The 21,788-nt window shown below is 38.7% G+C and overlaps 1 long non-coding RNA gene across 1 annotated transcript in view; it reads right to left on the reverse strand.

Moving 5' to 3' along the window:
- Positions 1 to 668: 668 nt before the first annotated feature.
- Positions 669 to 21,788, reverse strand: part of LOC126960928 (uncharacterized) — an 87,222-nt gene continuing 66,102 nt past the window's right edge. The window contains exon 3 of the long non-coding RNA XR_007728155.1: positions 669 to 1,226. This is a non-coding gene — a long non-coding RNA (uncharacterized LOC126960928). The remainder of the gene's footprint in view (positions 1,227 to 21,788) is intronic.

The following is a 21,788-nucleotide window of genomic DNA, read 5'->3' on the forward strand; positions in this document are numbered from 1 at the left end:
AATTAGACCTTGGAAAAGCCCATTCAATTGATATTGGGGTCTGCGGAGCAGACATATGCATGATGATGCCCTTTCACTTATCCAGGTGAGGTAGCGTCCAAAGAGAGATAGAAACTTCTGTGCTTCGGACTTTGATAAATAAGCTCCACCCACACACAAAAAATGTGTATCAACAGCTGCCATTCACCAACTAGGTAAATCAATCCATCTCTGATTGGGGGAGATGATGGGACCAAGCACCCAGGAGTGTTTAGGGACAATCTCTTTCTTGGAAACCAAAGGTGAAGAGAAAGGATCTCCTTTGTACCCCTAACCATTTTCACCATTTTGTTGAGTAAGAATTGGAGGGAAAGAACAGCTAAGTAAATTGCCCAGGTTACATAACTCTTCTGTGGCAGAGCCTGGGAGTCTGACTCTAGAGTTAGTCAACCATGCTGGGCTGCTGAGCTCAAACCCAGAGGTGCCTGGCTTGGGTTCTTCTACCATAGCATTGTTAAAACCTTAGACACACTCAATTTAACAGAGTTTAATTGAGCAAAGAATGATTTGTGAATCGGGCAGCCCCCAAACCAGAATAGGTTCAGAGAGGTTCCAGTGCTACTGTATGGTTGAAGATATATGGGTAGAAAAAGGAAAATGGCATACAGAAAATAGAAATAAGGTACAGAAACAGCCAGATTGGTTACAGCTGAATGTTTATTTTATTTGAACCTGGGTTGAACAGTTGGCTGCCTTTGTTTGGCTAAATCTCAATGACTGGTACAAAAGTAGGTTACAATCTGTTTACACATCCAGTTAGGCTACAATTCACTAAGTACTGAGAAATCTTTAGGCCAAACTTAAAATATGTAAGGAGGTAGCTTAAGGCTAAACTTAATTTAATAGCATATTATTTGGCATGGAGAGATATGACCATGAAGATGGAAATTCATTAGCTGTTCAGTTTTCAAAAAGATTCTGGTGCAACTCTGGGTCCAGGCAACTAGGTATATAACTCTCGCTGTAACTCTCGCTCGCCTGCTTAACTTGTATGCTTGTATGTTCTTCGATTTTCACTGGCTGTGACTGCAACTGTCGGCAATGACCCAAGACATACTTCACATTTCTTTGCTACTACCTTCACTCACTTCCTCCATCTCAGCTACTCAGGGCTTTCCAAACTTCCTGTCAGTCCAGTGTTTCACAATATCCTTCTAGGTGCCATTGTCAGCTCAGGGCCGTCCTACCTGTAGACAATACCCAGAAAACAAAAAGTAAAGATTTTTGGTTCAAGTTCAATTTGATAACACTCTCCATATCTAGATATAATAATAATGCCAATCTGTTAAGTGCTAACTACATCAATGTTTTGCAGGAATCAGCTCACTAATGCAACAGCCCTATGGTCTTATTACACCACTCTTTTTCTCTGCACTGGGATGAGATTTCAATCTGTTAACTGATGTGGTTCTTTTCTTTGGATTTTCTGCTACACTGAAATTCTTCCTCCTTGCTACAGGGACACCATGCCCATCTCTTACCTCAGGGAAGGGGTGATTCTGGAGGAACAGCAAAAATACACTGAGATGTCTGATGTGTCTAATCCTGAGACTCTGAAAGATTTCTCAAGAGTTAGGGAGGATATTAAAGGGAAGAAGAGAGTAAGTATTGGGGTTCCCTTGGAAAAAAGTAGTCTTTTGCTCTATACTGCTCTACTCTGCATAGACCAAGCAAGAAGGATGATGGTGGATAAACCCTCTTTGCTTTGTGAGATCCAAGGGAAGAGGTGACTTTTCCCAGTTGTACCTGGAGAGGTGACAGTATGTCAGAGAAGGTGTAGCTTTGTGGTGGGTCTAGGAAGAGACGGCCTTTGAGGGCCTCAGGGAATCCTCCACTCAGTGGTGTGGGGCAGAACTGTGGCCACAGGGCTGTAAATGGTCTTTTGTACTCAGAGGCATGGGTGTAACTGAGAAAAGGTCCAGGCTCAAGAGGCCTTGATGCTGGAGATAAGGAAATAGAGCAGCATCCTTTGTGGGCCAGTAGCTGAGAACCAGGCAGGGCAGGGATTGTTCTGCAGAGATCAGATGTATAGGCAGCAACGGAGAGCACCTCCCACCATCTCACAAAATGCGAGCCATGTATCCCAACCTAATCTAAGTGTTATAGAGAACCCCAGGTAAACAGAATGGGAAGAGCTCCGAAGATGGGTTGAGGTGACGTTTCTGATACTACATGGAATGGGAGTTTGAAGAAATTAGGTCAAGTTAAAAATAACAAATTAAATAATTAACCTATGAGACAGAAAACAAAATAATTTCCTGGAGGGGTGGGAACTGGCTGGGATGGGGTTCAAAGAACTTTCTGGGCATGACAAATACATACTATATCTTGAAGGGGTGTACATTACATGGGTGCCAGTATTGATCAAAAGTTATCAAACTGCACACTTAAGATCTGAGTATTTAACCGTCTATAAATTATGCTCCCATTAAAAAATTAAAGAGACAAAAAAATTAAGGTTACATTTCTTGCATGCCTGAGTTTGCGATATTCAAGACTTATAAAGGTTACACAGCACCCATTTTGTCTGACCCTAGAGTCTGTGTTCTCCTGATTGAGACACAGCGGGGCCTTATAAATGGAACCTCCTCCTGCCATTTGCAGCTGTGCAGCCTTGGGGGAGCCGTGAAAAAAGTCAAGGCCTCAGTTTCCCTGTCAGCCCTATGTGGATAGTTAACAGCTCTTACTTCAGAGGGTGGCTGTGTTTCATTGCATGTAAAGTCTTGAAAACAGTGCTGACATCGGTCTGAGCAGATAGCTGTTCCTTGACAGTAAGCAAAAAAACCTCAAATTGCAGCAGGTAGGGGGAAAGCAGAGGCCCCAAATTAATGTGCTCAGTCAGCCACAGGTCCCAGGCAAGCTAGGGTTAACACACGAACTTTTGGCCACTCAGCTCAATGGAAACTCCAACTACAAATGTTTTGAAGACTGTTTACCAGGCAGGAGAATTTGATGGGAGAATTTTCTCCCAACAAATCTGCAATGATATTATGAAACTTCTAGAAAGATATGTGACACTAGAAGAAGCATATAAGCTTTAAAAGCCTGAATAAAGCCCACACAAGAAGTTATAAAAGTTTCTCAGGGAAAATGGAAAAGAAATGCTACAGTGATTTCAGGGTTTTCTAAGTTAGCTCAGTAATTCTGAGAGGCTTTCAGGGGCCTTTTCTTTCAGCTTTCTCTCAAGAGATAAACTATGAAGATGGCAGATATGAATTCCCTTGTGGAGAATAAATGCAGATAGCATTTAAGTAATGTTAAATTAATATTCCTTCAACACAATTATTGAGGACTTATTGTTTCCCAGACATAGCTGTGGGAGCTGAGGAGGACGTATATAGAATAAAAATTTTATGGAGAATTTCAAGTATGAAAGTGGAGGCAGACATGCACAAATCAGTGGAACATTGGGGAATAAAATGTAGGCTGTACTGGAGGTGTGAGCAAAGTGCTGTGGGAGGCCAGCTGGGAGCAGGGAATTCTGAATAGGGGTTGAGTGAGGGTTCATGGGGTTGGCATTTGAGTGCAGCCTGGAAGGGTCGCACTGGAGGTAAAGGTTGAGGGTGATGGTGTTACAGACACAGGGACCAGGAGTGACTGAATCCCACCCTGTCAATCATCCCACTCTGTCAATCATCCCAGTAGTTTCCTTTGCATCTCTGAGAGAGGAACATACAAAGAACAAGAATAGAACCGTTTTATTAAGAGCTATGCAGCGTGCAATACCTTAACATGGAGCTTGCTTCTAAAGGTTGAGATAGAGCATGAAACTAAGGCTCAAAGCAATTGCGGCGCTTCTCATTCTGCCGTCCTCTCCATCCTCACTGCCCTTACCACCACATTTGATTCTTGGCACGCTTAGGTTATTTGTGGAGAATGAGAGACTGATCTTATTCAAGTGGACTCTTGGGTTTAATTACCCACCTAACCACATGAAAGCTGGAAGAGGGAGGAAAGAAGGCAGCTGTCTGCCCTGAGATACTAGGGCCTGCCAAGGTCTGCTTACCACATTTAGGTAGAAATTGTAAGAGAGAGAATGCATGAATAGGACTGTCTTTAATGATTATGCCTCCTAGTGAACACAGCCTAGTAAACATCTCCAGTTTTGACCAATTAGATTAAGTCCTGTAATAGCTGGAAAAGATTGAGTGGAGACTCTTTCTACTCATAAGGAGCAGGAAAGAAATATTCTCTTCTCTCCAGTGAACAGTAGGGAATAAAGGCATCCCAACGTAGAAGAGAAGCTGTGTTTCATCCTGAATTTGTGAAAGAGTAGATGATGTTTGAAGACAAATATGGGTCCTTTATCGAAGGATAGGAAATGCACAGAGTTGGTGATGGGAGATGAGACTGGGAATACATGTTGAGCTGGAAAAGCAAGATCTCTTCTGCTCCATCAAAGCTTCCCTGCAGGTGAAAGCCTCCTTTAAACACATTGTCTTTTTCACTCATATTTCACACAAATTATGAGTATTTTAAAAAATACGTTTCTTTATAAGAACACTGAAGCTCAGAAAGGTTTAGGAAGTTGTTCCAAGTCATACAGTTTGTAAATAGTTGGAACTAGCATCAGATCATCTTTCTCCTACTGCAGTACTCTTTCACTCATACATACTGCCTCAAAATTGGAACATGGCAGTCCATTAATTCTTAGAGGCTTAAATATAAAATGTAAAAATGTAAAAAACGTATACACACACACACTCGTTTTGACTAGGGGTAATGGAGCTTGATCTACTACCTTGGCCTCCCAAAGTGTTGGGATTACAGGTGTGAGCCACTGCACCCGGCTGGTCTGTAGTCCTCTTTTTCTGTTACCTTTTTTCCTGGCTTTGATATTAGGGTGATACTGGCTTAATAGAATGAATTAGAGAGGATTCCCCTTTTCTCAATTTTTTGGAATCATTTCGGTAGGATAGGTATCAATTCTTCTTTGAATGTATGTTAGAATTTGGTTGTGAGTCTGTCTGATTCACCTGGGTTTTTCTTGTTGGCAATTTGTTTTTTATTACTGATTCAATCTCATTCCTTGTTACTGGTCTGTTCAGGATTTCTATTTCTTCCTGATTCAAGCTAGGAGGACTGTATGTTTCTAGGAATTTATCCATTTCATCTAGGTTTCCATTTCCTCTAGATTTTCTAGTTTGTTTGCATAGAAGTGTTCACAGCCACCTCGATGTTCTTTTGTATTTCTGTAGTGGCAATTGAAATATCTCTATTTTCATTTTTAATTGAGTTTAATCTTCTCTTCTTCTCTTGGTTAATCTACTTAATGGTCTATCATTTTAAAAACATCTTTTCAAAGAGCTAACTTCTCATTTCATTGACCTTTTGTATTTTTTTGTTTCAATTTCATTTAGTTCTGCTCTGATCTTTGTTATTTATTATTTTTTTTTAGAGATAGACTCTTGCTCTGTCACCCAGGCTGGAGTACAGTGGCATGATCTCGGCTCACTGCAAGCTCCGCTTCCTGGGTTCACAACATTCTTCTGCCTCAGCCTCCCAAGTAGCTGGGACTACAGGCACCCACCACCACGCCCAGCTAATTTTTTGTATTTTTGGTAGAGACGGGGTTTCACCGTGTTAGCCAGGATGGTCTCAATCTCCTGACCTCATGATCTGCCTGCCTCGGCCTCTGGAAGTGCTAGGATTATAGGCATGAGCCACCACACCTGGCCCTGTTATTTTTTTTTTTCTTCTGCTAGCTTTGGGTTTGGTTTCTTCTTGTTTCTCTAGTTTCTTGAGGTGTGATGTTAGGTTGTCAATTTGTAATCTTTTATACCTTGTGATGTAGAAATTTAGCACTATAAACTTTCCTCTTGGCACTACTTTTGCTGTATCTCAGAGGTTTTGATAACTTGTGTCACCTCTTGGCACTACTTTTGCTGTATCTCAGAGGTTTTGATAACTTGTGTCACTATTATTCATTTTGAAAAAAATTGAAATTTCCATCTTGATTTCATTGTTAACCCAAAAAATTGTTCAGGAGCAGGTTGTTTAATTTCCATGTATTTGTATAGTTTTGAAGCTTCCTTTAGGAGTTGATTTCTAGTTTTATTCCACTGTGGTCTGAGAAGATACTTGAGATTATTTTAAATTTTGAAAATTTATTGAGATTTATTTTGTGGTCCATCTTGGAGAATATTCCATGTGCTGCTGAGAAAAATGTTTGTTTATACTGCAGTTCTGTGGTAGAATGTTTTATAAATATCTACTAGCACCATTTGTTCTAAAGTGGTTTAAAACCAGTGTTTCTTTGTTGACCTTCTGTCTTGATCATCTGTCTAGTGCTGTCAGTGGAGTGTTGAAGTCCCCCACTATTATTATATTGCTGTCTGTCTCTTTTCTTTGGTCTAAGTAGTTCTTTTTTATGAATCTGGGAGCTCCAGAGTTAGGTGCATATATATTTAGGATTGTAATATATTCTTGTTGGATCAATCCTTTTATCATTACATAATGGCTTTTTTTCATCTTTTTTTTTTTTTTTTTTACTGTTATTGCTTTGAAGTCTGTTTTTCTGACATTAAGAATAGCTACCCAAACTTCTCTGTATCATTTTAATGTTAGTATTATGTTGCCAAAGTGAGAACATGTGCTGCCAAATCGAGCACCCAAGTTCTCTCTTAACATGTTGTCAAATCTGAAAGACAACCAGCTATAATCTGTTCTTCCTGTCTTGACTCTTTGCTCATGCAACTTAATTAACACAAGCAATTAGGGTCTTGCTCCTGTGATTCCTTCTGGTCATGGGTGATAGGGGGAACAAATATTTGAACCTGTTGTACCTTCCAGCTATGTAATGTGCTAGCCAGTTGTACTGTGGGCAACGGCCTGTGAAATGCACAAAGCTGTCAGTTTGTCAGGGGGCAGATCAGTGGGGAGCATGGAGAAATAATAGTGAGGAATACAAAAGATATTTGTGTAGAGAAGAGGTTGCACAGTCCTTCCATAGAGAACATGAGGAATGAGCTGGATGCCTTGGATCCACTGGTTCTGTCATTTATTGTATGGTGTACAACTACCATAATTTTATTGTTTTATGTTTGATTAAGCTTTGTTATTTATTTTGTAAAAAACATTTAATTCCAGAAATTATTCCCCAAACTAAAGGGTACATTCAAGGAAATTTAAATTTAATCCTGCCTTCTATTTTTCCCCAAAAAGTCTTAATGAGAAACATGTTCCTTACAAAAAAATGTCAGTTTGCCGTCCACCACAAGGCTGATAATGAAATCACTGACAACCACTTAAGTCCAGAAAATACAGATCTGCCGAAGAAACTTCAGTATCTACTTCAAAGTTAGTGATTATACTTTAATACCATGCCTGAAAATTGGCAGCACATATAACAGACACACATGCAGCTTCAGAGAGCATCTTTACTCTGTAAAGCATGACTTTTCATTTAGATCAAATGATTTTTAGAAATTATTTTCACTCATATTTGATGTCATGTTTTCTTGTGAATGTTTGAAAAGGGACAAAATGATGGCTAATATGCTACCACCATCAAAAGAGCAACTTTGCAAACACTTAGATGATAAAATTATACAGAAAGTCAGTTAATTTCAATGATATTTAATATTTTTATACAAACATGGAATCAAAGGAGGGCTTTGCAAACTCATTTCTTCAAAGGTGAAACATATATTATTGTGAATACCATTATAAATTCGGTGAAAATTTAACATGGAAGATATAAATTTTCTGTTAATATTATGAATACAAGTTTTTGTAAAACAGTTCTGTGGTACAAATAATGTTAATAAATTTAAGAAAAACAACCATGAGGCAGAAATATACTTGATCTTGGTCACAGAGCTACATAATTAAAAATGCTATTTAAACAAGTGAGGGAGATCATCTATCATCTACCTACCTACCAACCATCTATCTGCTTTCCTTCACTGCTGCTTAAAATTGATCCAATTTAAAAACCTGTCAAAATTGGAACTACTTTGTAAATAAACCTAAGTGTCTTAGAGCACTTTAGAACTTGACTTAGAAATCTTTATTCAAGACACTTTAAAAAGTAAGCAATTTGAGACTTAAAAGCAAATTGCTATTACCAAAAACAAAACTTGCAAACAGGAAGATACTAAAATGTATCCTTACAAAGGCAGGGGAAGAAATAAAATATTTAAGTGATAAGAGCTCAAAGGGCTATATTTCACTTTGAAATGTGAAAATTGTTCAATTTAGGGAAAAATCCTTTTATTTAACTTTTAATTAATTTTTTTATTATACTTTAAGTTCTAGGGTGAATGTGCACAATGTGCAGGTTTGTTACATATGTATACATGTGCCATGTTGCTGTGCTGCACCCATTAACTCATCATTTACATTAAGTATATCTCCTAATGCTAGATAATTGATATATTGTACTAAACTGGAATTAGATTGAAAAAGCCTATAATTTTGCAGCTTCTACATTTAGCAAAATGTTCAAACAAAATCAAAATACATACAATTTACTTGACATATTTTGTCTTATAAAAATATATATTGTATAAAAGCACTCTGCACAGAGGCAAAATGGCTGTACTGGTAAAAACATATATGCCAATGTTTTTATGTATTTCAGTATAAAACAGAATGAAGAATAATCTTCATTTAGTAGAATCTACTCTGAGCTTACAAGAGGACTTTTTTCCCTAGAGCAAGAAAGTTTTCTCAATTAAAATTATTATGATCTCTACGTTAATTATTAGGTATTAACAATTGCAAATTTTTTATCTGTATAATGCATATTTGGAAAAGGTTTCAGTCACTTTTATGTAAAAAAACCAGATTTGTCAGAAAATATCAGTGATACTGTATTAAAATCAGATGTGGCTATGCATTGTATTAAAGTTGTGAAAATGTACTAAGATAAGTTTTTCTGCTAGTGTTAATGTTGAGATAAAAATATAAAAAGATGTGTAAATATAAAAAGATGTGTAATATTTCTCTTAAAATGTATGAATCTATGCTACTTAAAATTGTTAGAAAAAAATTTTGTTTTAGAAAATAGTTTTGGTCTAGAACTCTTTCATAGGTCTACCAATATGATACTGTTTCTTTTTTCATATGTATATTTAGATGTGTGCATACATATATGTGATATATACACACACATATATGTAAGCTTATCCAAACATGGATATATATATGTACAAACATACAGACTTTTAGAATGCACTTTTACTCTTAAAAGTGTTGTGGTTTGGATGATAAAGTATGTGAATCTTAAAATATCCTAAAAATATTTTTCTTTTGAGAATACTTCCAAGACTGAAACATATGAAGCATTATCTCTCCAGGTCACCTTGCGTTATTGTAAAAAAAAAAAAAAAAAAAAAAGAAAAGAAAAGGAACTCTGAAGTCAGGCAAACTTGGGTTTAAATGAAGGCTCCACCTGTAAGTAGTAGTGTCTTGATTTAAGAGACAACTGTTCTGTATTAATTACTCATCTTCATAATATTTCTCCTTTTGGAGTACTGACTATATAACAAAGTTTATTATAAGAGTATTAGTTGAAAGGTAACCAGCAGAACAAAATTCAATTTTTGCTAAATAACCAAAAATATGAGTATAAGAGCAAGAGAGAGACAGCAAATAAGATAGTCTACATGATGAATTACTATGGCTTGATATCCAGAAAATGAATCATAAATATTTGTGGTATGTTGTTATTACTCTAAGACTGTGGTCTGCATAGTACATGAAACAAATGAGTAATTATGTGATATTCCCAATACCATCTTTTCCAGTGCCATTGAATATCTAGATTTTTAGTATGTAAGAAAAGAGATAATTATTTATGTTAAGAAACTTAAGTAAAAACCCTGAAGCTTGGCATTTGAAATGAAACCATCAGTGTGTATTTACAATGTGTTTTATTTTGAGAACTATTTCCTAGCCTTGTTCTCTGAAAGGCATTGAAGCAGTCACCTCTCCATTGGCAGGGTGCATATCCTTAGTTCCCAGATTGTGGTTTGGAAATACCATTCCTTCCTGAAAGGAAAGAAATTTTTGGAAATGTTCAAGATGAGTCTTGAGCATATTTCAAATGAGAGAACAAGGAAGTAATCCAATTACTAGGGTGATGTCTAAAGGATGTAGGATCCACTTGCAGTGGCTCCCACTGGCCAAAGATGGCATGATTTGAGCAAAAATAAGAAACATCAGTGGAAGGAGAAATGCAATATGTTTAAATCCTTTAGTTTACAGTGACACAAAACAAAAACCTAAATTGACTACATGGTGATAGATTCCAGTGAATCAATGTATCACTTGAAAACGATAAAGAAAATGAATCAAGCAATTATTCTGGCTTTCCTCCATGACTGTATATTGAGTACCAAATAGTTGATGACAGCAAGTTTTTCTGTATAAAACTATTCCAGCTAATAGGTGAAGAACAAATGATAGAATAGGATTATCACAATTTTTCAAACCCTAGTGGATCTAAGCACTGAGCCTTGGTGGCTGCAAATATCATAAAAGAGGCCCCCAGGAATTATGTGCCTAGTCATATCAGGACACAATGCCACTTGTGAAGTAGCCTTGCCAAAACCATGAAATTTGAATCTGATCAAGCTTTCAGATTCAGCAGTTTACAGAAAATACAGAGGACAGAGGAAAAAGTTAATGGACATCAGGGAGTGTAGTCATCAAAATCCAAACTATGAGAACCTTGGCAGCATAAATGACCTGGTTCCTTCAATAGTAGATTGCCAAAGTGATGGTGGGGGTGGGAGTGGAGTTGGGGGACAAACTCAGAAGACTTGAGAGCTATTTCAACCAATTGAAATGTGTGGATATTATTTATATCCTGTTATAAATTAGAACATCTATCTATCTATATCTACATATATATGTGTGTGTGTGTGTGTGTGTGTATAAGGTTGGTGCCAAAGTAATTGCGCTTTTTTTTTTGGCCATTAAAAGTAATTGCAAAAAACACAATTAATTTTGCACCAAACTAATATCTAAAAAATTATCTTTGATGATATTAAGGAATGCTGCTAGTTTTTAGGCATAATAATGTTGTTAAAATTAAAAAAATAAATCTAGTCAGATACTTAAGCCATCATTTTTGAAAATAACAAAAATTAAACCAGAATAGTCATGGAATAATCAAGCTTCTGAATTTCTCAGATAGGTTAGGATTTCTAGACAAATTCGGGCACTTGATTGTTTTTTGATACTGGGTCAACCCTTATAGAAAAGATAAGGTATATGAAAGTTTCTATAATTCAGTGAAAGTCACTTGAACTGAATTTTTGAGCCTCAATTTGTCTGATTAACTCGAAATGGTTTCCTACATTGACTTTCCCTGGCTCCAGGTCAAAGAGTTGCCAACCAATAGATGTTAGTTGTAAAATATCATGTGTGCATAGTGTGTTCAGTTTTCTCAAGCAAAACAAAACATACTTGTCAATTTTCTTGATTCTCAAGAATTGCATATATAGTCTCTTTTCATGGATGTAGAAACTGAGCATATGGTTCAGACTTGCCCAAAAATACATAACTGGACTCCTCTCTCCTGTGCCTCTGTCTGGCAAATTACCTTGATGTTGAAATGGTCACGATGAGCCATCACAGACACTGCTAATCTCCCTTCTTACCCTTGATCTCGAACTGTACATCTAACAGAGGAGGCAACTCACTAAGACCTTTCATGACTGATTCCAATCTTGCTTTTGCCCTAAAAGGATCCCTGAAGAAGGATACTGATATGGTTTGGCTGCATCCCCACCCAGATACCATCTTGAATTATAACTCCCACAATTCCCATGTGCCCTGGGAGGAACCCAGTGGGAGGTGATTGAATTATGAGGGGAGGTCTTTCCTGCACTGTTCTCGTGGTAATGAATAAGTCTCACGAGAGCTGATGGTTTGATAAGGGGAAACCCATTTCGCTTGCCTCTCATTTTCTCTCTTGGCAGCGTCATGTGAGATGGGCCTTTCACTTTCCACCATGATTGTGAGGCCTCCCCAGCCACGTGGAAGTAAGTCCAATAAACCTCTTTCATTTTGTATATTGTCCAGTCTTGGGTATGTCTTTATCAGCAGCATGAAAACGAACTAATACAGATATAGTCGAAGAAGGAACAAGATTGGAAGAAAGGAATAACAAAGGAAGGGAGGAAACATGCTCTGGGCATTGAGAAAGACACACATGTAAATATTGTTCTTTTTCAAATATTGGCAAAGACCTGTGACTTGGGTATTATTTTCTCAATTTGATAGATGGGAGAATTGAAGCTCACGAATAAACAAGTTGTCTTTGCCAAGATTCCACTCAGGTAAGTCAGAATTTGAACCCAAATCTTCCTTCAAATTCAGATCTCTTCTTCTACCACTGGTTTTCTCTGGAACTCTCAAATCAGCCTGTCCTCAATCCCCGCAGCTGGCACACCAGGAGATCTTCTGAGTGCGATCTTCACACCCCTCTGGAATTGGCATTCTTCTTCTAGTGTCCCTTCCACTGCTCCTTGGAAACAGCAAGTTCTGTTTTTAGAAAAAGATCTGTCAAAGGCATCATGTTGCTGAGCTGACAGCAGAGAGAACTTCTGTTGGCTTCCATCTGGGAACCAACAGTTACAGATGGGAAGACTTACTGCAACCTTGAAGATTAAAATAAGAAGTCTCCTGCTTGCAAGGTTAATGATTAAAAAGACAGAAAAAGCGAGGGCTGCAAGGCAGTGCCATACATCATGGCTTTTTAAGATGTGGGCTGAGCCCAGTTAATGGGCTCCACACCTGCTCCCACCTCACTGCTCCACTCTTCCCTCTCCATGTCCACAAGACAGAGTGACTTCCCTTTATAAGGCACCTTATCAGGTTATTAAAGCTGGAGATTTGAGGAGAACACAGCTGACCTACCTTATAACAAGCCATTCCTTTCACAATGAGAGAGGTCTTGTGGGGATATAAAAACTATTTAGGCACAATATTATAAAGTTTGTTAAAAGTTTTAAATATTTCACAGATGCAAAAGCCAAGATCCAAAGAAATCAGATGACTTGCATAGTGTCACACAACAGGTAGATGCCAAGCAGCTAGTTTCAGTACAAAGAACCCTGAATTGGAAGCCAAAAACCTGATTTTCCATTCTATCTTGGATAACAATGATCGGTGTTACTATTGGCCAGCAAGTTAGTCTCTCTCAACTCTGTTTTCAAATTTATAAATAGGATATAATGTAAGCAGCTTTCGCTGACTTGCAGAGTTATTTAAATTATAAACAGGTAAGACTATACAAACTTTTGATTCCAAGTCTAGCATGTAAGGAGCTTGGAAGTCATCTCTTAGGTTCACATAAGAAGGCATAACCGAACAAACTGAAAATCAACAACTCTTCTTAGATCCATCACAGAACCAAGGTGATAGGGAAACCCACTGCCTTGAAAATTGCAGAGGCTGACAATTAGATACAAAGAATCCCAGGGGCAGAAAACTCGATGGGAACCAATAAGGAAACCTAATCTGTATTTGAGGAATTATTGTAGATTTAGTTTGAACACAAAAACCCAGAGGGGGGTCCAGAAAATGAGAAGATAAACCACAGACTGGGAGAAAATTTTTGCAAAAGGCATATATGATAAAGAACTGTTATCCAAAATATGCAAAGAACTCTTAAAACTCAACAAAAAATAGAACAACCTGATTAAAAAATGACCAATATGAACAGGCATTTCACCAAAGAAGATATACAGATGACAAATAAATGCATGCTCAACATTATATGTCATAACAGAAATGCAAATTAAAACAATGAGATAACACTACACACCTATTGGAATAGCCAAAATCTGCAACACTGACACCATATGCTGGTGAGAACCTGAAGCAATAGGAACTCTCATGCACTGCTGGTGAGGATGGAAATGACACAGGCACTTTGGAAGACAGCTGGGTAGTTTCTTGTAAAACTGAACATGCTCTTAACATATGATCCAACAGTCCATCCCCTCCCACCTCCCTTATCCCTGATAACCACGGATCCTTCTACTATCACCATAGTTTTCCCTTTATCAGGATGTCATGTAATGGGAATCATACACAGCGTTTTCAGATTCCTTCTTTCACCTGCACATGATGTTTATAGCAGCTTTATTCACCTTTACCAAAACTTGGGGAAACCACTAAGATGCCCTTCAGTAGGTGAATGGATAAACTATGGGACATCCAAGCAGTGGAACGTTATTCAGTGCTAAAAAGAGATGGTCTGTCTAGCAATGAAAATACATGGAGGAATCTTAAATTCATTTTGCTAGGTGAAAGAAGGAATCTGAAAAGGCTGTATAATTCGCATTATATGACATCCTGAAAAGGTAAAACGATGGTGACAGTAGAAGGATCCGTGGTTATCAGGGGTTAGGGAGGTGAGAGGGATGAACTGATAGAGCACAGAGTATTTTTCAGCCAGTGAAACTACTCCATATGATACTGTAATGCTGGATACATTTGTCAATACCCATACAATGCACAACATCAAGAGTGAACCATCATGTGAACTATGGAGACTTTGGGTAATAATGACATGTCAATCTAGGTTCATTGATTGTAACTGATGTTGCACTCAGGTGGGGGACTTTGGTAGTGGGGCAGGCTGCACCTGTGTGGGGCAGGAGTAGGTGAGAGTTCTCTGCTTTCTGCTCAGAAAAAACCTTCATGGGGCCCCAATCTTTGGGTGCCGCCACACTTTCATGAATTTTACCTCTTACGGTTCTAATAGGTTCTCACAGTGAAGAAAGGAGAAAAGTTCCCTTGTCCTTCTGGCAGGAAGAAGGAAAGAGCAGCCATGTTAAAATACATGCAGAGCCTCTGATCTTAACAAGGCCTGCCCACAAGAAAAACTAACTTTTCAGAGCCTAACCTGCCTGGGTTTTATCAGAGCCTAACTAGCCCGGAGGAAGAGAAATATCAAACTCTTAGGACAGGATGTTACATGAGTTAACCCTAAGTTCACAATGCACTCTGCACAAAGAAACCATTCCCGATTCTGTTTTCCATCTCAAAATATGCCAGGTACATTGAATGACAGAGATGGCCAGTAGGTATGGAATGGAAACAATGGTGGCAAAATATTCCAAATAATACAAGGTCAGCAAAATAAAATATACCCAATTTAAGCTATATGAACTTCTATTATTACATTTTTTAATGAAGAATTAAAACTCCCCAAATCAAATTTTCTTCCACTTAAAGTTTAATAAAACTGAAAGGCCAAAATTATCCCATCTTAATTTCATATTTTGTTTTGTCTCTAACTGAATACACAAGGTAAAGACAATTATTATACTTATCTCATGGGACTATTGTGAGAATTAAAATTTAGCTGAGCTTGTGAAATGTTCAGCTGTATCTCTTGAGAGCATGCTCAGTGAATGGTAGGAATCATGATAGCATTCAGGAAGAAAGTTGGACTCGCATCAAGGTGGTCTCCTGACAGGTAGGGGACTCTGTGAACTAAGGTCTAGTTCAGTGATGGGACTCTAGATCCCAAGAGTGGAATTCTATACACCAAGCATTGAGTGTTGCTCTGATGTTGTTACTTAAATAGGGACTGAGACCAAAACAGCAAGACTTAGGTCTGGATACCAGAGCCAGGCATGAAGTCTCAACAATGAGCTATGCTGAGTGCTGGCATTGAAAACCAGTATCTTAAATGCATCCTGTCTCTGGCTCTAGGACTGGCCTAGGGACCAGTGTGGAGCTGACCTGGCCATGTGCAAGTCACGTCTCCAGCCCTGAGAAAAGGAAACAACAGGAAGCAGGAACCAGGTGGGTCCTTACTCTTGTTTTCCCTCTGGAGAATGAGACGCTTGTTTCTCATTGCAAAGTGGCAAAGCTTTACTCTGAAACTCTCTTAGACTTCAGGGAGTCTGTGTGTCTTAATCTTCCATGAACAAATAGCATTCGTACAGTTCAGTTTATGGTCCCTAAGGATGAAGAATCTCCACATCACAGAAGGAGCGGCCAAAGAGACCTGCTGAGCTGTAAAATCAGGTCAGAGCTGCAGGAGAGGATGGCTGTCCAGGGACCATTTGAGTCTCTGAAGATAGAATTGGCTGAGCTGCTGTAGAAATGTTTCACATTTCCATGGGATCTGGCCTTTTCCAGGGAAAAAGTGGAAAGGCGGCAAAGTGTGACTTTGGTGCCCCCAAACCCTTTTTGCCTTTTTAGATAATGTCTGCTCTTTCTCATTTCATGTTTACAACATGCCCCAAACCTGGAGTGCTTTTCTCCTTATGCCAAAGTATTAACTGTTTATTTGCTCATGTGTTTACTTACTTACATACCTCAGACCAGATGTCAGGTTCTTCTTGTCAACTTTCCTCTCTGCCATCCATTAGAAAATAACTTCTTCCATTTTTGAACCCCAAATGGTAATATTTACCCCTCCTTTTAACATGCAATCATAGTCATAGACAGTGCAGTTTTAGGGATATAATCTCCATGCATATCAACCTGCCTCACTGACCTGCGCATCCAAACCCATTTATGTAAAATCTCTATTAAGACCACTCTTGGGGTCAGGTGCCATTACATTGGAGAAATGTGGGTGACTTTGTGTGTACAGCAGGTAGGACAGCCAGGCAGTGAGGAAAATCCACCTGGAGATGAGGATCTCAGTGGTTATAGGATGAAGGCATTTCTCAAGCCTTCCCTCCCCAGCTACATCACATCCTGTGTGCTGGGGAAAGGAAAAGGAGTCTAACATATGAGTTACCCTTGAGGGCAGAGGTATGCTCCATTCTGCACAATGCTATGTGCCTGACATAGTATGTGCTTCACTACATGTGCTTAGAAAGTTAATCAATGGATGGCTGTCCACACTTCAAATTCCCAGAGCATATATGCTGCTTAAGATAACCCAGCAGCCAATATTAAGCTGAAAAACTTGCATTTACCTTCAGGCAGATCCAAATAGATCTTTTCCTTCTTTCCTATGTCTCTTTAAAGACATGGCCATCATAGTTTTTCTTGGAAGAAATAAAGAAAGAGGGAAGCAAAGAACATAAGAAGCAAACAAGATGAGAGGGCTACTCAGAGAGGGAGGGGAGCGTGCCTTTCATGGGTCATTTATGTATTAAAATTCTATCTTGCCTCAGGCACCCTGCTGATTTTCCAACTAATAGCTTTGTACTTGGGAAGCTTCTTTTACTCGTCATGACTTTCTGGACTCAGTTTTCTCCCCTGAACAAATGTAAATAAAAATCACTACCTAATAGTTGTAATAGTGAACTAAGACAATCCTAGTAAAATACTTAGGAAATTGCATTGGTTCAGTCAATGGTAGCCATGATAATGCTTAAAATGATGTGATGGTGATGCCACCTTCAGAAGGTCCATGAGAAACCATCCTCCTCCTCCCCCAAATACAACATATCAGGTTGGTGCAAACGTAACTGCAGTTTTTGAATTCCTGAAATGTCCTGTTTGATATTGGAATATATTTTAAAATAAATGTGGTTATGTTATACATCATTTTAATGAACACTTCTTTGTTTTTTTGCCAATGATTTATTACTTGCGATGCATTTTGTATTTATTTTAGACTATGGAAATGATGTTAGAAAGCAAATTTGAACAAGTTTCTTATTCAAGTTCAAAGTGGGTCATAAAGCAGCAGAGACAACTTGCAGCATCGACAACACATTTGTCCCAGAAACTGCTAATGAGCAAACAGTGCAGTGGTGGTTCAAGAAGTTTTGTAAAGGAGACAAGAGCCTTGAAGATGAGGACCATAGTAACCAGTCATCAGAAGTTGACAATGACCAATTGAGAGCAATCACCAAAGCTGATCCTCTTACAGCTACACGAGAAGTTGCCAAATAACTCAATGTCGACCATTCTGTGGTCATTCGGCATTGGAAGCAAATTGGAAAGGTAAAAAAGCTGGATAAGTGGGTGTCTTGTGAGCTGAGCAAAATTTTTAAAAAATTGTTTTGAAGTGTTATCTTCTCTTATTCTACACAACAACAGTGAAACATTTCTTTACCGAATTGTGACATGCAATGACAAGTGGATTTTATACAACAACCGGCAATGACCAGTTCAGTGGTTGGACCCAGAAGAAGCTCCAAAACACTTCTCAAAGCCAAACTTGCACCCAAAAAAGGTCATGGTCACTGGTGGTCTGCTGCCTGTCTGATCCACTATAGCTTTCTGAATCTTGGCAAAACCATTACATCTGAGGAGTATGCTCAGCAAATTGATGAGCTGCACTGAAAACTGCAAATACCTGCAGCTGGCATTGGTCAACAGAAAGGGCCCAGTTCTCCACCACAATGCCCGACTGCATGTCACACAACCAACACTTTAAAGTTGAACAAATTGGATTACGAAGATTTGCCTCATCCACCATATTCACTTGACTTCTTGCCAATGGATTACCAATTCTTCAAGCATCTCAACAACTTTTTTGCAGGGCAAATGCTTCCACAACCAGCAGGATGCAGAAAATGGTTTCCAAGAATTCATTGAATCCAGAAGCACGGATTTTTATGCTGCAGGAATAAAAACACTTATTTCTCATTGGCAAAAATGTGTTGATTGTAATGGTTCCTATTTTGATTAATAAAGATATGTTTGAGCCTAGTTTAAATGATTTAAAATTCAGTCTAAAACCGCAGTTACTTTTACAACAACCTAATACATTTTTGACTTTCCTTTCTCTTCTTCCCTCTTTCCTTTCAAATGTCAGTTAAGTCCCTTGAAACATTTAAAAAATGTATTTTTTCTTTCTTTTATCCTTGGTCCAGACCCTACTGACTCATTCATGCCTTTCTGGAAATAATCCACACTCTCACCTTCATTTGCTCCCTGTCTTCAGTGGAAGTGGTCTTAAACTATGTCCAAGGAGCCCTCATGTTAAAAGGGACATTCAGGCACCACCTCTTACATTCTATTCAAACAGAACAATTCTGATTGAGTTTACTTTTCACAATAGACTTCACGTAAAACCTAATTTTTGGGGAAAAATTTAAAAAAGATATAAAAATCAGGTTTCTATGTACAGCCATAACTTACTGTTTTATCTTAAACAACTATGCAAGTAGATGAAATGTATGAAGTTACCAATAAACGGAACAGTATTCTTGGGACAAAAGATCCTTGAGAGAAGCCCAGTGTTCATTCTGGCTTCCTGCGTGGGGCATGTTTATTACCACACAGCATGAGGATGGAGCTCAAGTGGAAAGAGGCACGTGTGCTGACCCAATGAGGCAGAGATTGAAGATTCCAAGCTGGTGAAGCAGGTGGAGTTGTGGGGCCTAGTACCTATGCACAAGGCCACAGTCAGTTCAGAACCTTGCCATTTGTAGTGGATACAGAACAGTCTCTGACTGTGCTCTGTGGACTTTCCCATTCTATAAATGACCATCACAGTAATATGTCCCAAACTAAAAATGGTTATAGGAGAAGAGACCTAAGACTTGACCTTATTACCTAAGTGATGGATTGATGGGTACAGCAAACCACTATGGCACATGTTTACCTACGTAACAAACATGCACGTCCTGCACATGTACCCTAGAACTTAAAAAATAAAAATAAAAACAAGAGAAAAAACCAAAATAATAAAACAATACACATTTTCTTTGGCATAAGGCAGCCCAGGAAGTTGATTAGAATGTTTGTTAACAAAAAAGTTAATAATCATGTAGTAAAAAGAAAACCTACAGATCAATAAGAAAATGAGAAAGAGCTCAATAGGAAAATGAGCATAGGGAAAGAAGAACTATGCACTTAACACTAGATACAATTTCCTAATAAATTAGAAAAAAAACACATAACCTTGCTAATCTATTAATAACCAAACATGAGCAAAACCAAACATATTTATATAACCCAATTCTGGCATGGGTGAGGTGAGGTGAGCAAAATAGGCATTGTTGGTGAGAATATAAACCTTTTGAAGCAGCAACATGCCAATATCTGTTAACATTAATAACGACTGACCCAGTAATTCTACCCAGCTCATAAATTCATTCTTTTGTTTAGTCAAAAATTATTTTTGACTGCTATGTGCCAAGAGCATATTAGATGTTAGTGGCACAGATGTTAATAAAATAAAGTCTCTGCCTCTGTTTAGCCTTCTGTACTAGTCAGGGAGGCATTCAGTAAACAAAAATATATATAATGTAATGTTAGTAAGAAGTGCTCTGGTTAAAACACAGCAGGTGAAGGGGTAGATGGAGATGGAGACATATTACTGCAGACAATGAGGCCAGGAAAGACTTGTTTGAGGTCTCAGTGAGGGTGAGTCATATAATTTTCTGGGAGAACTTTCCAAGAATAGGGGAAAGAAACTGAAAAGGTTGAGATAGGAATGCAATTGATGTGTTTGTGAAATAGCACTGGGCCTTGCATAAATGTCAAAATATATGTTACGGAAATTTTCATTTGGTTGTAATTTTAAATTGTAAATGCCCATCAATAAAAAGTGGAAGGAGGCTGGGCATGGTGGCACACACCTTAATCCAGGTACTTTGGGAGGCTGAGATGGGTGGATCACCTAATGTCAGGAGTTTGAGACCAGTCTGACCAACTTAGATAAAATCTGTCTCTACTAAAAATACAAAATTAACTGGGTATGGTGGTACATGCCTGTATTCCCAGCTACTCAGGAGGCTGAGGCAGGAGAATCGCTTCAACCCGGGAGGTGGAGGTTGCACAGTGAGTCGAGATCATGCCATTGCACTCCAGCCTGTGCAACAGGAGTGAAACTCCATCTCAAAAAAAAGTGGAAGGAAATGGGTTAAATAAATTACTGTGTATGCATCAGTGAAAGACCATGTGGCTTTTAAAAAGAATGAAGTAGAGCAATGAGCATTAACATGCAAAGATGCTCATGGTACATTGCCAAATGGGGAAAAGGAGGAGGCTACAGGATCATATCTATAAAATCAGGCCATTTATATCAAAAGATAAATGTACATAATACATAATTAAATGTGTTTTTATACCATAGAAATAAAAATTATAAACTTAAACTAATAATAAACTTAGTCCTTGGTTATAATTATGAGGGGCTGAATATTCCAAACTATTTAATTGAAAAACTATAAAGAGGAGTGGACTGATTGACATTAATCTTTCAAGAATGCAAAGTGCAGGGGACGCCCAAGATGGCTGAATAGGAACAGCTCCAGCCTCCAGCTCCCAATGTGAGCAACACAGAAGACAGGTGATTTCTGCATTTTCAACTGAGGTATGCGGTTCATCTCACTGGGGCATGTTGGACAGTCAATACTGGTCCGTGGGTGCAGCCCGACCAGCAAGAGCTGAAGCACGGTGAGGCATTGCCTCATCTGGGAAGCACAAGGGGGAAGGGAATTCCTTTTCCTAGCCAAGGGAAATTGAGACACACAACACCTGGAAAATCAGGTAACTCCCACCCAATACTGCACTTTACCAAGGGTCTTAGCAAACAGCACACCAGGAGATTATATCCCACACCTGGCCCAGAGGGTCCCATGCCCACAGAGCCTCCCTCATTACTAGCACAGCAGTCTGAGATCTAACTTCAAGGCAGCAGTGAGGCTGGGGAAGGGGTGCCCGTCATTGCTGAGGCTTAAGTAGGTAAACAAAGCCACCAAGAAGCTTGAATTGGGTGGAGTCCACCACAACTCAAGGAGGCCTGCCTGCCTCTGTAGACTCCACCTTTAGGGACAGGGCATAGCTAAACAAAAAGCAGCAGAAACCTCTGCAGATGTAAAAGTCCCTGTCTGACAGCTTTGAAGAGAGCA

The sequence above is a fragment of the Macaca thibetana genome, chromosome 8 (assembly GCF_024542745.1).
Source record: "Macaca thibetana thibetana isolate TM-01 chromosome 8, ASM2454274v1, whole genome shotgun sequence".
In the NCBI taxonomy this organism is placed as follows: domain Eukaryota; kingdom Metazoa; phylum Chordata; class Mammalia; order Primates; family Cercopithecidae; genus Macaca; species Macaca thibetana.